This window comes from Cryptomeria japonica, chromosome 3 (assembly GCF_030272615.1).
Source record: "Cryptomeria japonica chromosome 3, Sugi_1.0, whole genome shotgun sequence".
Taxonomy (NCBI): Eukaryota; Viridiplantae; Streptophyta; class Pinopsida; order Cupressales; family Cupressaceae; genus Cryptomeria; species Cryptomeria japonica.
Genome location: NC_081407.1, coordinates 718986837 through 719000926, shown reverse-complemented (window position 1 = coordinate 719000926; position 14090 = coordinate 718986837).

Sequence of the window (14090 nt, the reverse complement as noted above, 5' to 3'; positions counted from 1 at the left end):
TACATTCTTATTTCATCTTTTATATTTTTGTTTTTAGTTCTTCTGCATTAGGAGTAGAATAGATTAGATCCAACTTTGAATGCAAGCAAGAGTGATATAAGATAAGGTTCAAGCCAAAATTTGTAACTTATTATACTTTCCTTGTTATATTTTCATTCAAAGCATTTGCTATACAGTGCAATGTTTGTTTGTATGAAGTTAAAATGTTGAGTAGCATTGCAATAGGGATACCCACCAAGGTCTTGCAAAGCCTAAAGTGTAGAAGACTACAATCTGTGACTGTGTCTTATTCATTGGCCAAGTCCAATCCTAGTTCTGTTTATGAGTTATTGTCTATTCCTCTAGGATTTATGATTTGTTGATTGGGGAACCAACAAATTGCTTCATATCTAGAGATTGTTGGATGCAATGTTGCGAAAGGTCTATTTTGTTCCTAATTCATATACTCATTGTACCCTTCTCTAGAGAAGTGTTCTTCAGACTACAAGCATTATATCTTTCCCTAGGGTAGTACACTCTAGCCTGCAAGACCTTTAGAGAGTAGTGTGCTTCCTTGGCAATGAGCCTAAAATAATATTGTAATCATTTCATATATTGTGAGTTGACTCACACCATGGTTTTCCCTATTTGGGTTTTCCACATAAATCTAGTGTTCTCTTGCATGGTGTTTCTTTGTTATATTTTTCATTGCTACTGATAAGAATAAGGTTACAAAGACTATGGATTGAGTAATAAAGTTTAAATATTAGGTTAGGATTGATGCATGCTCCTCGCCCCCCGTCACCTCTCAATCCTAAGGTATGCTAAATAGTATTTACTTTGTTTGGAGGAGCTATAAGTTGGATGAGTAAGAGGCATAATACAATTGTCTTATCCACTACCAAAGTAGAGTATATATGACTTCTATCCATATTTTTAAAAAGGTAGTATGGTTGCACAGATTGTGTGTAGGAATTGGTTTTAATTGTAGGATAGTTCAAATTGGTTATGATAGCTAGAGTACTATTTGTTTAACCTAGAATACTATGCATCATGCTCAAACTAAGTATGTGGATGTTTAGATTCATTTTTTTATAAAATTATATATAATGGACATATTGAGTTAAAGAAAATTGAGGGTGAACTCACAAAGTTGGTTCCCACTTTTGCCAACGAAGGAAATTGGCAAAAGTGGAAAATTTTGTTTACAGGGGGTTCGAGCAAAGTGGGGGTGTTCGAATGGAATACCCTTTGGGGTTCGAGTGAACACCCTACTTCGCTCGAACCCCATCTTTTGAGCGAAGCACCTTTAATGTCGTTTATGTCATTTTTTAATTATAGCGTGAGGGTTCGATTGAACCCCCCTTCATTTGAACCCCCCTAAAAATGGGGGGTTCGCTCGAACCCCCCTTCATTCGAACCCCTTTTTTAACACTTCTCTGAAGATTTCTACATTTTTTTGCAGATTTTTTGCCTTGAAACCTCTGGTTGAAGGCTCAAATGGAATGATCTTGACAACCCAAAATTTAGTATTATAGTCCTCGAAGAAAGCTTTCCAATGAATATAATTTTATTACATATTGAGTTTATTATGAACTTGTTTTTTAATTTTACCAAATATAGGTTTTTCACCGAACATGAACTTCTCTGTTCAACGCATTGGAAAAAATAGGAAACTAATTCAAAAAAATTCTGAAAAATATCTAAGCCCCGGGTATTGATGTCTTCTTTCTAACAAAAAAAATAAAATTGAATTTCGATATATATAGAATAAGTTATGTGATCAAACGTAAACCTATGTCTGAATTATGACTAGTCGGACTTCAAAACTTAATAAAATGAAAAATATTGAACATATCACTATCAAACCAACTACAAGACTTGGATATTGATGTTAAACCAAAATTCAAAAGAATTGAGTTTTTATCATTTATAGAAAAAAAGTTATGCGTTTCGAGAGGCACATCACTCTTAAAAAATGTAGTTTGTTGTAAAAAACTACTTTTCGAGGGAGATGGAAATTTTTTTTAAAAATCCTTCAAAAAAATTTGAAAAAAAAATATATAGAATCTACAAACAAAATTCTACAAATCACTAATTTACATCATCTTCAAATTCTTAATAGTTTAAAAGTTATAGTTGTCGGAAGTTGAAGATTATTTTAAAAGTGTTCATCTCAGTGTCAAAAGTGGCAAAAAAGTGGGAACCATTATTGTGAGTTCACCCTTGACACTTAGTGGAATATTGAAAATTATCTCACCAAACTTGTGAGCACAAAATAGTTTACTTGGTGTAGAGAGGCCACAAGACTTGTTTCATGTTCCTAGTTGATTCCATCATGACGTGATTCCCTTGGCTCTTGAAAGGTATTCAACAAGTGGGAGAATATTTAGAATTAAGGTGTCTTAATATTGAGAATTCTTAAATTTATTTATATCATTAAATATTTATATTATTAAATATGTATGCTTCATCAAAAAGGGTATGAGATTTTAAATTGGCACTTTTGCCACATGTTGGTTCCTTGGAAAATAAGTATTTAATTGTCAAGATATTCTCATTTAGTGGTCTAACATGCAAAACCTATTTTTAAGGATGTTATGACAATTGTTGGAAGCCTCAGTTGCTTGTTGATATTTGATTTGTGTTGTCATTGATGTCAAACTTGGTGTTCCAGATAGAGTTTGATCTAGATATGGTTGTATATTGTTGCAAGTTTCTTTAAGTGGTGTTGTTCTTGAGTTTGTGGAGTTTGTGGAGTATATGGTGAGCTCAATATGTAGGAAATGGTACTTAAAGTATGCAAGAAACATTTTTTAATATCCCACTGGTAAAATGATTTGCATTCCTCTGTATGGTGAAGGTTATGTTTTGAGGTTCTAAATATGTTGTATCATTATTTTTTCAGGTTTGTGGATTTCATAAGTTTGTTGTTACTATTCTCTAATAGTAAGGGTGTATGTCAATATGGTCCATGTTGTCTTTCATGGCCTCTGGATATGTGAAATCTTGTGCTAGATTTTTTGGTGGACATGTTGAATTGGTTAGTGCAGTGTTTCAACTCATTTCTATGGTGGTGTTTCTGTTCCGGAAGTGAGTTGTGTTGGATTATGCTTGGTATATTCATTTTTTTGCATATACGATTGGATTATCTTGTTTGGATCATACATTTTTGGTTTAGATATGCATTGGAGGTTGAGCTAGAATATTTCTATGAGTCTCACCATGGTGTGTGGAGATCCGCGTTAAGTAATTTGCATTGAAAGATATCTTTTAGTTGACTAATTACTAAGTTTTATTGCTTATCTACATGTTATGTTTGGTGACAACTTTGGAGGATGTGTTAGTGTGTGTGGTTCATTGGATTTAACTTGGAATGATGTATTGTGATGGTTTTTGGGTCCCCTTTTTCTCTTGGAGTGGACCACCTTGAGTATTTTTGGTCTAGGTGGCAAATTTTATGTAATAATGTTTATTCTATTAGTGGCTAACCCTCAATTAATTTTTTGATGATCTAACTTTTATTTAAGAAGTGTGGATGTATGAGTTGTGTATTGAATGGAGTTTGAATTGATGAGAAACAAATGTGAATGGTATGCAAGTAGATTTGTGATTGTGGATGTGCGAAAGTCGGTTTGTGAAGAGCTTTGAAAGTGATACATTTAGTGTGACAATGTGTTGAGATAGTGGTGGTTATCATAGATGATTTCCATGATTTTGGTGACTTGACAAAGAGGTTCAAGGATAATTTCATGATCGGGAGATTCTTCTCATATCAGTTTTTATATTCTTTTTGTTGTCGGAAGACAGTGGGTCTCTTGGAAGCCCCCTTTTGTATCTTTCCTTGAAGAAGTGTGCATCAATTGTCCAAGTACATGTATCTTGGCCTAAGGTAGTGCGCCTTGGTTTTGCAAGTTCATTAGGTGCAGGTTGCTCCTTGGTCATAAGCCTAAAATTTTGTAATTAATTCTATTTAAATTGTGAGTATGATTGCCATTGTGGTTTTTCCCTAATTAGGTTTTCCACATAAATTTGGTGTTCATGTGTTGATGGTTGATGTTTTTAATGTTGTATTAAATATTGTTTAGATAAGATTTAAAGTGTTTCAGACTGATTCATCCCCCACCCACCCTCTCAATCCTACTGTGGGTTTAACAACAACTATAAGGGCAAAAAATAGGGGAGTTCATTTTGGATACGAGGATCAATTATGACATGCATAAGAAAATCTTTGCATAAGTTATTGATAGTGTATGACACATGTAAGAGAATCTCCTATTTTCTAGATAATTTTTATGACAACCTATAAAAGGATGTAAATTCATGTAAGATACTAAATGTTTAGCATGTAAGGTCATAAGGATTTTTACCATGGTATTTTGAAACCTTGTTTTAACTAGGTTTTTTTTTATGGTGGTCTTTTGAGCCCCCATACATCTATATATTAAGGGGTCGAGATAGATACATTATGAGATGTTTTACAAGTACACAAAAGATACTAGATTTGATGCGGAATTGAGAAAATTGGATGTATAGTAATTGATGTCATGGAAATGGGGACAAGGCAAAAACAAAGTTCAATATTAATAAGTTAGTTTCAATCATAAAACAAAAACAAAGAACTAAAAACCATTCCAAACATATCAAAAGAGATTTCAAAAAGCATGAAAGAAGTTTAACAAAAACAAAAGAAAGGAGAATAGCCTCCCTAAGATGCTTCCATGATGTCTTTTGATGCTTCTCCCTTGTTTCTCCCCTCTCCAAGTCCCAAATGAGTGTAGCTCTCAGCTCTTAGCACTAGCCATAGATGTCATATGGAGATTCAAGATGGTTGGATGTGATAAACAAATGCTATGCAAGTGTAGATAGTGATGTTATGAAAAAGCTCTATGATAATACCAGTATAGCAACAATACTCTAATGCTTCCTTCTTTGCTTGAGGAGAAGGGTTCAATTTATAGAAGAAAAGAGGAAATGAAGGGTTAAGATTGAGCAATCTTAACAAGGATTAGGATTGAAAGATATTCAATCCATATGAGACTTTCAACCCAATTCCATGTTGATAAGTGTCACCATGAGGAGGCTTGAGAGGAGAGATAAAGAGCATTAAATGTTTGAGGGGACATGATGGTTACCCTAGGGGGTTGGGTTAGGGTTAGGTTAATGGATATTCCTTTTATCCAAGGGATAAATGAATGTGCAAGGGTTAAAAGGTTACCTTAGTCAAAGAAATAAATGCTTTGAAGAAACCCATGAGTCAAAAGGATGATTAAGTTAGAGAAAAGTCTCTAACCAAAGGTAAAAGGTGAGTTAACCATAAATGGTTATGTAAGAGCCTTTAATGGTTTGGAAGACTTTAGAGGTTAACCATTTGAAGACATAAAGCCTTTAATGGTTATTGAAGACTTTGGAGGTTTTTGAGAAGTGACTTCCTTTTATTTAGGAATGTGACAATGACTAGGATAGGATTAGGATAATTAGGAGTTAGAAGAATCTAGAAGGGATTTAGGCATGCAAGTAGATTTTGTAGGAGAATGCAAGTGGAAGGAATTTTGGGATTTTCAATTGAAGTAAAATCATTTATTTCAATTAAATGGTGTAATTTGCATTTGAATAGATATTTAAATAAATATTAATTTATTTAAATGTGAATGTGAATTTTGGATTTTATTTAAATAAATCTTCATTTATTTTCATGAGAAAAAGGAAGATAAAGCATTAAATGCTTGAAGACTTTGAGGGAAACCATTAAAGGCTTAAGAAGACTCTAGAAGAAAGAAATTTAAGTTTGAAGACTTTAAGGGAAACCATTAAAGGCTTGAGAAGACTGTAGAAGGAAGCCATTGAGTTTGGAGACTTTAAGGGAAACCATTAAAGGCTTGAGAAGACTCTAGAAGGAAGCCATTAAGTTTGAAGACTTTGAGGGAAGCCATTAAAGGTTTCAAGTGGGTGAGGATAAATAGGATTTTAAATAAATAATTTATTTATTTAAAATAGTTGTGCAACTTGCATTTGTAGGAAAATGCAAGTGGGTGGAGGATAAAGGTGATTTAAATAAATGTTAATTTATTTAAATGTGAGAGATGGGATTTTGGGGGATTTAAATAAATATAAATATTAATTTATTTAAATGTGAGAGAAGATTTAATTAAACAAATATGATTTATTTATTTAATTAATGGTCTGAATTTGGTTAAGTGAATTAAATCAAATAAATTGAATAATTTATTTAATTAATAGGAGAAGAGGGTTAAGATGAATTAATTAAATATTAATTTAATTAATTATTGATTGATGGTTAAATAATTAAATAAATACTAAATATTCATTTAATTAAGTGGACAGATTTATGTGACTACAGTAATATCTTTGAAGAATAATACAAATTTTCCCTCTTTTCTTGGTGGATTTTTTACCGAAAATAGTTTTTATCCACTTAAATCTTTTTGTTATGTATATGGTTCTTGAGTTGTGTTACTTTTATTTATTGTTAAATAATTTCTCGATAGATATTCAAAAGTTTAGTTAAAACTTTATATTTGCAAGTTAAAACATATTTTCATATTGTAGTGGTTTTCTTCATTTCTAACAAAATAAATGTGGGAGGGATGGTGGAGGAAGTATTTAGGAAAGGAGTAGGATGTGTGGATGAGAAAATCATGAAGAGGACATGAACTAGAATGAGAGGGGTGGGAAGGTAAGGGAAACATAAGATTTATGAGATATCATATTAGGAAAAAATATCTGGTAGAAATAAGTGGAAATAGATAAAAGACAAATGAGAAATCTGGTGTGGTGATGTATGGAAGGAGGAGGAAAAGAGGGGGTAGAAGGGAGAGGAAGCAAGGAATGAAAAAAAGTAAAAGGTAAGAGGATACATGAGGTTTGAGGTTGCTAAGAGACTTGTTCCTAACTTACCTATACTTTTTAACACTTGTCTCTATATGAATATAGTGTTGGAATCCAAGAACACTGAGAGGGGGGGGTGAATCGGTGTTCTACCGGTATGATCAATTTTAACCTTATTAAAGCATGCATACATCAATCAGTATACTAGTAGATATAGAATTAAAAGAAGTAAAGCAACCAATAAGCCAATCACATAAATGAATACCATAACACACAAAATTATATGTGGAAAACCTCAAAGAGGAAAAACCACGATGGGATTTGTGACCCACAATATCAAATCCATTGGCCATATGAAGAGATATTACAAAATATAGGGGCTTACACTTGCAGGAAGGCTTACAGCCTAGAGCACACTGCTCAATCACAAAAGGAGCCTCGCTGACTACATATAAATCCAGACTACAATCCAAAGAAATGAATGAGCTGCTAAGATAGCATCTTCTATGCCTGAATACAGTTCCGGTTAAGTTCTGTTTGTTCTGATCCGAAACCCTAAACCCTTTACCGGAATAACCCTTTACAAAAATATCCTCTCATACATAATCTCTCTCATATATTTCATATCTGCTATCCATCCATATTCGCATCCTTATCATCATCTTCATATATCAAAATGATCTAATCCAACTGACCTATATACCCTATACAATTTATCATGCCTTATGCCGACTTATAAAGATAATTATAATATCAAATAATATATCAGCTAGATAACATAAATACATGAATATCAAAAATAATTATCGATGCTAGATCCAAAATATGTCGGCCTTCAATACTGATAACCTTATTCTAAACCATGTCGGCCTGCATTGTCGATAACCAAAGAAATCCTTCCATCCTGACGGTGTCGGTGCCGGTGAAGTGCTTGTGAAGTGCCTGTTGGTACACAACTGAACCAAAACATGAAGCCGAAACAAGATACCATGTTGCCATCAATGACAACATATTGAAACCAACCAATTGATTGTCAATTGCCAACAATCTCCCCCTTTGGCATTGATGGCAACACTCATGTGAAAAATGATCATGGTTTCATTTATCAGTTTCATCCTAAGCCTGCTCTCCCCTGTGTTGAATATACATCAATACAAAATACTCCATACTTCCATAGTTTTTCATCTACATACTCCCCCTAATGTATATAAATCCCTCTTTTTCTTTTTCACATCAATATCTCTCCCCCTTTGACATCAATGCCATTAAAAATTCTAAAAAGAATACCAAAAATCCAAAACCGGGACGAAGAATGAAAGATATTGTACAATGAATATCCCAAAAATACCTTACTGGAGCTTAACATATTTGAAAATATCTAGATATGCCTTCTCCAATAGCTCAAGATAAGTATCCCAACTAGATTTGAAAGTGTTGGAAATAGATACAAGTCCATTTAGCATATGGGCAAATGACTCTTTCTCATTTAACTTTGTCGATGTGGGCTTACCAACCATATCTATACACTCCTTCTTATGTACACTGAGTGAATCCAACTGAGGACTCACCAAACCTCTAAGACTTATGGCTCTTCTTATGATTTTGTCTTTTTCTTTCTCAAGAGCAGAAACTTAGGCTTCCAAAACCAAAATCTGACCATGAATGGATGTAGTCAATGAATTCAATCCATCAAAAGAATTGTCTATACTTGCAATTTTCTCCTGAGATTCCTTAATCTTCTTATCCAAATTAAATGTAAGAACATCTGTGTTACAGTTACATACTCTGTAAATATTTGTACACCGCTTTAAAGAGTTATCTATTAATTTCGAATTATGATTGATTTCTTTCCTTGCAAACTCAATCATTTGATCAAATGTAGCTCCCTTTGCCTATGTGTACCTCTCCAATGCTTGCATGTTTGATATCTGTTGTAAGGATTGAAAATCCTTTGAAATGTGCTATGTAATTGTCTTAAGGTTGTTGGATGGGCTCGCTTCTCTGTGAATCTTGCACTCTGGGACTAGTCTATGCAAAATAGTGATAGACTGATCAATAATCCCTTTATCCATAGATCCCTCCTTCAACATTTTCTATGCAACCATCATCATGAGTTCAGTAGAGCTCATCTCAGTTATGCTTTTCATTTCAACCTGCGAGGTGTCAATTGACAACAATGATGGACTCACTACCGGTTCTCTATCAGATTCCCCTTTCTTCTCCTCTTATGTTTTAACCTTTATAGCTTCCTCACTTGCATCGGTGGCTTTGCCACTTGGTGCATTCTTAGTAACTGTCAGTTCCTCCCTAGGAATTGTAACCTCATCTTGTACATTTGTATCTGGAGGACCGTTGTCCTCAACATTAGTATCCAGTACATTATCAACCTTTAAACTCTCTGTATTTGTCGGTATCTCAACATTTTCCTATACATTTGTATCTATTGGGGGCTTAATTTCCACTATCTTAATGTTTTTCAAAATTGAGGGTGAAGTAGCCATAATACCCTTTCCTTTTCCTTCAACCGGGATGTCTGCAGTATCTGTTTTTTATTCTGGTGAAGTATAAAAAACCACTTTTCTCTTCAAAATACTTTACCCATGCCTTGTGGGTCTCCTTGATTATCTCATTTACTCTACCTAACATAAGACTGATTATTCTATGTTTGTTGTTAAAGATTTTCCTATTTGCAACCTCAAGTGTCTTATCCATCTCCTCTGGAGCAATAGAAATGCAAACATATAACAACTCTTGTATCTTTATATGATTGTCCTCTTGTATTTTTGATAGTCTCCTAGCATCTAACATATCATACAATTCTGTCGATATTTGGTTTCCAATTTCTATCAAGGCTTTCTTATAAATATCCAAATATAAAAATATTGCTTCCTCTACCTCTCTTTGCTCATCATCCTCTAAATGTTCATAATAAAAATGTACATTCTTTAACATACCATCCTTAGTAATCTCATTAACTAACTCTGCACAATTCTTTGGTGGAATGATAGTTACATTACCAGATTCAATTGCCAGATCAATGTCACCCTTCTTCTTCCTTCTTCGTTTCTTTTGGATCTCGTTTCTGTGTCGGTAACTTGAATGTAACTTTCCTAACCGGTTGATTTTTAGCCTCTACCTTGGTTTCTTCTATTTTCTTCCTTATTACCCTTTTGAATGCCAAGGGTGTGTCATCTTCAAATGTAGATTTTGTGTGAATACTTCTAGTTCTTTTCTCTTCCTTTCTTTCTCTGGGACAACATCAATCAATGCTTTGATGTCCTGTGAAACCTTTTCAACAAATTTACTTGCCTTTCCTTCCTACTTCTCCCTCTTCTTTTGGTTGAACTCAGTTTCAACCTCTTGTGTCTTCTGCTTAGCAGTACCATGTGGTTTCTCAGCTTCATCAATAGGTGCATCAATCAACATCTTTTCATAAGCATCTAAAATTTGTGTATCAACTTCATAGCCCATCTCCTCAATCTAGATCTTCCAGGGTTTGACCGCTTCCATGAGTGTTTCATATTTCTTCACCATAAAACATATGTTAGTTGAGTATTTCTCAACAATATTCTTAGGAATCCTTTCTCTAGATTTCATATCCTTCTGGAATGCCTTAAAATAACCCCATACTTTGTCATCTCTCTAACTACCCAATATTGCAATTGACTATTTCAGTTGCCTCCCTACCGGGATATCAAATGCCCATTGTCTCTTCCCAAAACCGGGAATCTCACTGATGAAAAATAACATTAAACAGACAATTAGGTTACCATACCGAAAAGTCCCTTTCTTTTCTCCTTTATTATTTCCTAGGTTTATCAACAGTTCATCCAACATCCAACCACATAGATCCAATTTATCATTTTCTCTCATCATCTTATAAGCTACGAAAATGCAAGAGTTAGACATAGAATTCAGTTGGTTTGATTGAGTTATCTTGTAACCGATGACCATGCTATCGAATTTGATGTCTGTGTCGGTGATAGTACTAATTCTCATAGATCACTTGTCTGAAGTTGCGTCGGTAATCTTGTTGACATGATCATTAGAAACCTTCTTATTCGGACATTGCCCAACCTATGGTAAACTAGTGATTGCCCTGATGACCTCCTTTGTAATCTTATATGGCCTATCTAACTAGATAAACTCTCCATGCACTCTGCTCAAAACATACCTAACGATTTTATCTTCGAATTCCAGAATGTCCAGAATGTCAGTAAACCCTAAATCCTCAATATGCTTATACTCGGGCTTAATCGTTCCAGAATCTCCCATTAGCTCATTCATGTACATGCTCTTGATATCAATCATTACCAAATCCTCAACGTGACAGTGGATGTAAGCTCTTACATCTTCGACATACACAACTCCTTCCGGTACATGGAAAAAAGCGCCAACCGAATCGTCCAGGGTAGCAACATGTGGATATCGCTTGAAAGTCAGCCTAGGATGGTCCTTGACCTCAACAATAGTCAGATTTGCAACAAAGATAGGTACAGATGATGATCCCGCTTCCAAGATTAAAGATAAATACTTGTGAATCACTGTCGGTGAAAAAAAAAAACCTAAAGACTTCTTCCAATCGTTGGTGAAATCGCTCAAGAAGATATCTGATCACACTGAATTGCTTTTAATCGCTCTGAATCGCTCTTAACCACTCTGAATGCAAGGTGATCAGAAATGAAGTAGATTCAACCTTATATCCTCTAAGAAAAACCCTAGTTCGTCATTGATATAAATGACTTCCAATGGAAGATACCAGATCTCGATAAAACATCTCCATGCCAGATAAGCATCTCCACTGTCTGGAATATCTTTCAGAACTTCTTCTTGGGGCATATGCAACATCTTCATGATTTTTTGCCTATCCCTAAGGCATCTGCCTTAGTTACCGGATGAGTTTCTTGTCGGTGCAGGAACAACCTCCTCTGTCGGATAAGTAACCGGTGCATTTCCATCTATAGATTGTTCTTCTGACTTCCTGACCCATCTCTGGGTATGATCTTGTTGGATTTCATTAACCTTTTCTTTCTCTTTCTCATTTGATCCTTCATTACCAACTGGTGGATTTCTGCTTCTACAGAATTTAGCAATATGTCCAACCTCATTACATGGATAACATGTAACATTGTTCTTTTGAATTATTTTGCTAAAACCAATATAATTGATTGACCTGCACTGATTAGCCATATGTCCAAATTTTCCACATGCATAACTTTTTACATTCATTCTACAATCTTTTGTTTTATGACCATTCTTATTGCATTTAAAACATTGACTGGGAGCAAAATTATTGTTCTGATTTGCTCTATTTCTACATTGCCTAGCCATGTGACCAAATTTATTGCAAACAAAGCATCTAAGCATTGAACTGCCTTACCGGTGCCTTATGGTTTTGATCTTCATTAGCAGTACTGAAACTCTATCCTTGTTCAAATCCAAGTCCACTGGAATCTCCATTTTGTCTTTGTCTCTTTAATAACTCATCTAGTTGTGCTGAACTAATCTTGAATTTTTCTCTATACTCACTTGCAATAGTTAGATCATCTCTCAGAATTATCATTTGTCTCTTAAGCTCTTGTTCATTACTCTGGGATTGTACTAAATCAATTCTCAACATATCATTCTCATGAACCAACCTACCACATTCTTCAAATTTGTTCTTCAGAGACACAACAAGATTTTCTTCCTTTTTCTTCTGGTCTTCAATCTCCTTAGACATCTTCATAGTTATAGCTTGCATTTCATTTCTCATGACCATGTTCTCCCAACTCGGCTTCTGACGTTGTTCCTTAAGTGCATCTTTCTCTTCGTCATCCTAATTTTGCAAAATTTCCTTCCTCCTAGCTTGAACAGATGGCAGTCTCTCCTATAGGACAAGAATGAATTCCTGGGTAGAATTCAATTCATTTTGTAACTTCAAGTTCTTCATCCTTTCAACATCATAATCTTCAAGTGCCATCTCAAGTTTCTTTTCCAAACCCATATCCATGGATTCTGGATTCATGATCTTCCTCAAGCTGTTAAAATTCCTCTGAGGCACAAGGTTCAGATACCAATTGTTGGAATCCAAGAACATTGAGAGGGGAGGGTGAATCAATGTTCTACCGGTATGATCAATTTTAACCTTATTAAAGCATGCATACACCAACCAGTATACCGATACATATAGAATTGAAAGAAGTAAAGAAACCAATAAGCCAATCACATAAATGAATACTGGAACACACAGAGTTATACGTGGAAATCCTCAAAGAGGAAAAACCACGGTGGGATTTGTGACCCACAATATCAATCCACTGGCCATATGAAGAGATATTACAAAATATAGGGGCATGCACTTGCAGGAAAGCTTACAACCTAGAGCACACTACTCAATCACAAAAGGAGCCTCACTGACTACATATAAATCCAGACTACAATCCAGAGAAATGAATGAACTACTAAGATAACATCTTCTATGCTGAATACAGTTCCAATTAAGCTTTGTCTGTTCCAGTCTAAAACCCTAAACCCTTTACCGGAATAACCCTTTACAAAAATATCCTCTCAAACATAATCTCTCTCATATATTTTGCATTTGTTATCCATCCATATTCACATCCTTATCATCATCTTCATATATCAAAATGATCTAATCCAACTAGCCTATATACCCTATATAATTTATCATGCCTTATGTCGGCTTACAAAGATAATTACAATATCAATATATATGTCGGCTAGATAACATAAATACATGAATATCAAAAACAATTGCCGATGCCGGATCCAAAATATGTTGGACTTCAATACCGATAACCTTATTCTAAATCATGTCGGCCTGCATTGCCGATAACCAAAGAAATCCTTTCGTCCTATCGGTGCTAGTGTTGATGAAGTGTCTGTGAAGTGCCTGTTGGTACACAACTGAACCAAAACATGAAGACGAAACAAGATACCATTGGCCATCAATGACAACATATTGAAACCAACCAATTGAGTGTCAATTGCCAACATATAGCACCCAATTCTAATAAGGTGGAACTTGTTAGGTCTAAGAAAGGGGAAATGATTTTCCTAGAGAATATTCAGGAACTTGCCTTACTCAAGCTCCTAGTTTGTATGTTTTAGCATGATAGTAGGTAGACAGTTGAAGTTTTTGATTTTATATATACTAGTGGAGTAGTAATAATAATGATGTGGAAGAAGATGTCCTTTGTCTAAAAGAGAAAAGTGTTAGATGAACAAAATGATGGATTGATGAGTGGAGAGTTAGATCC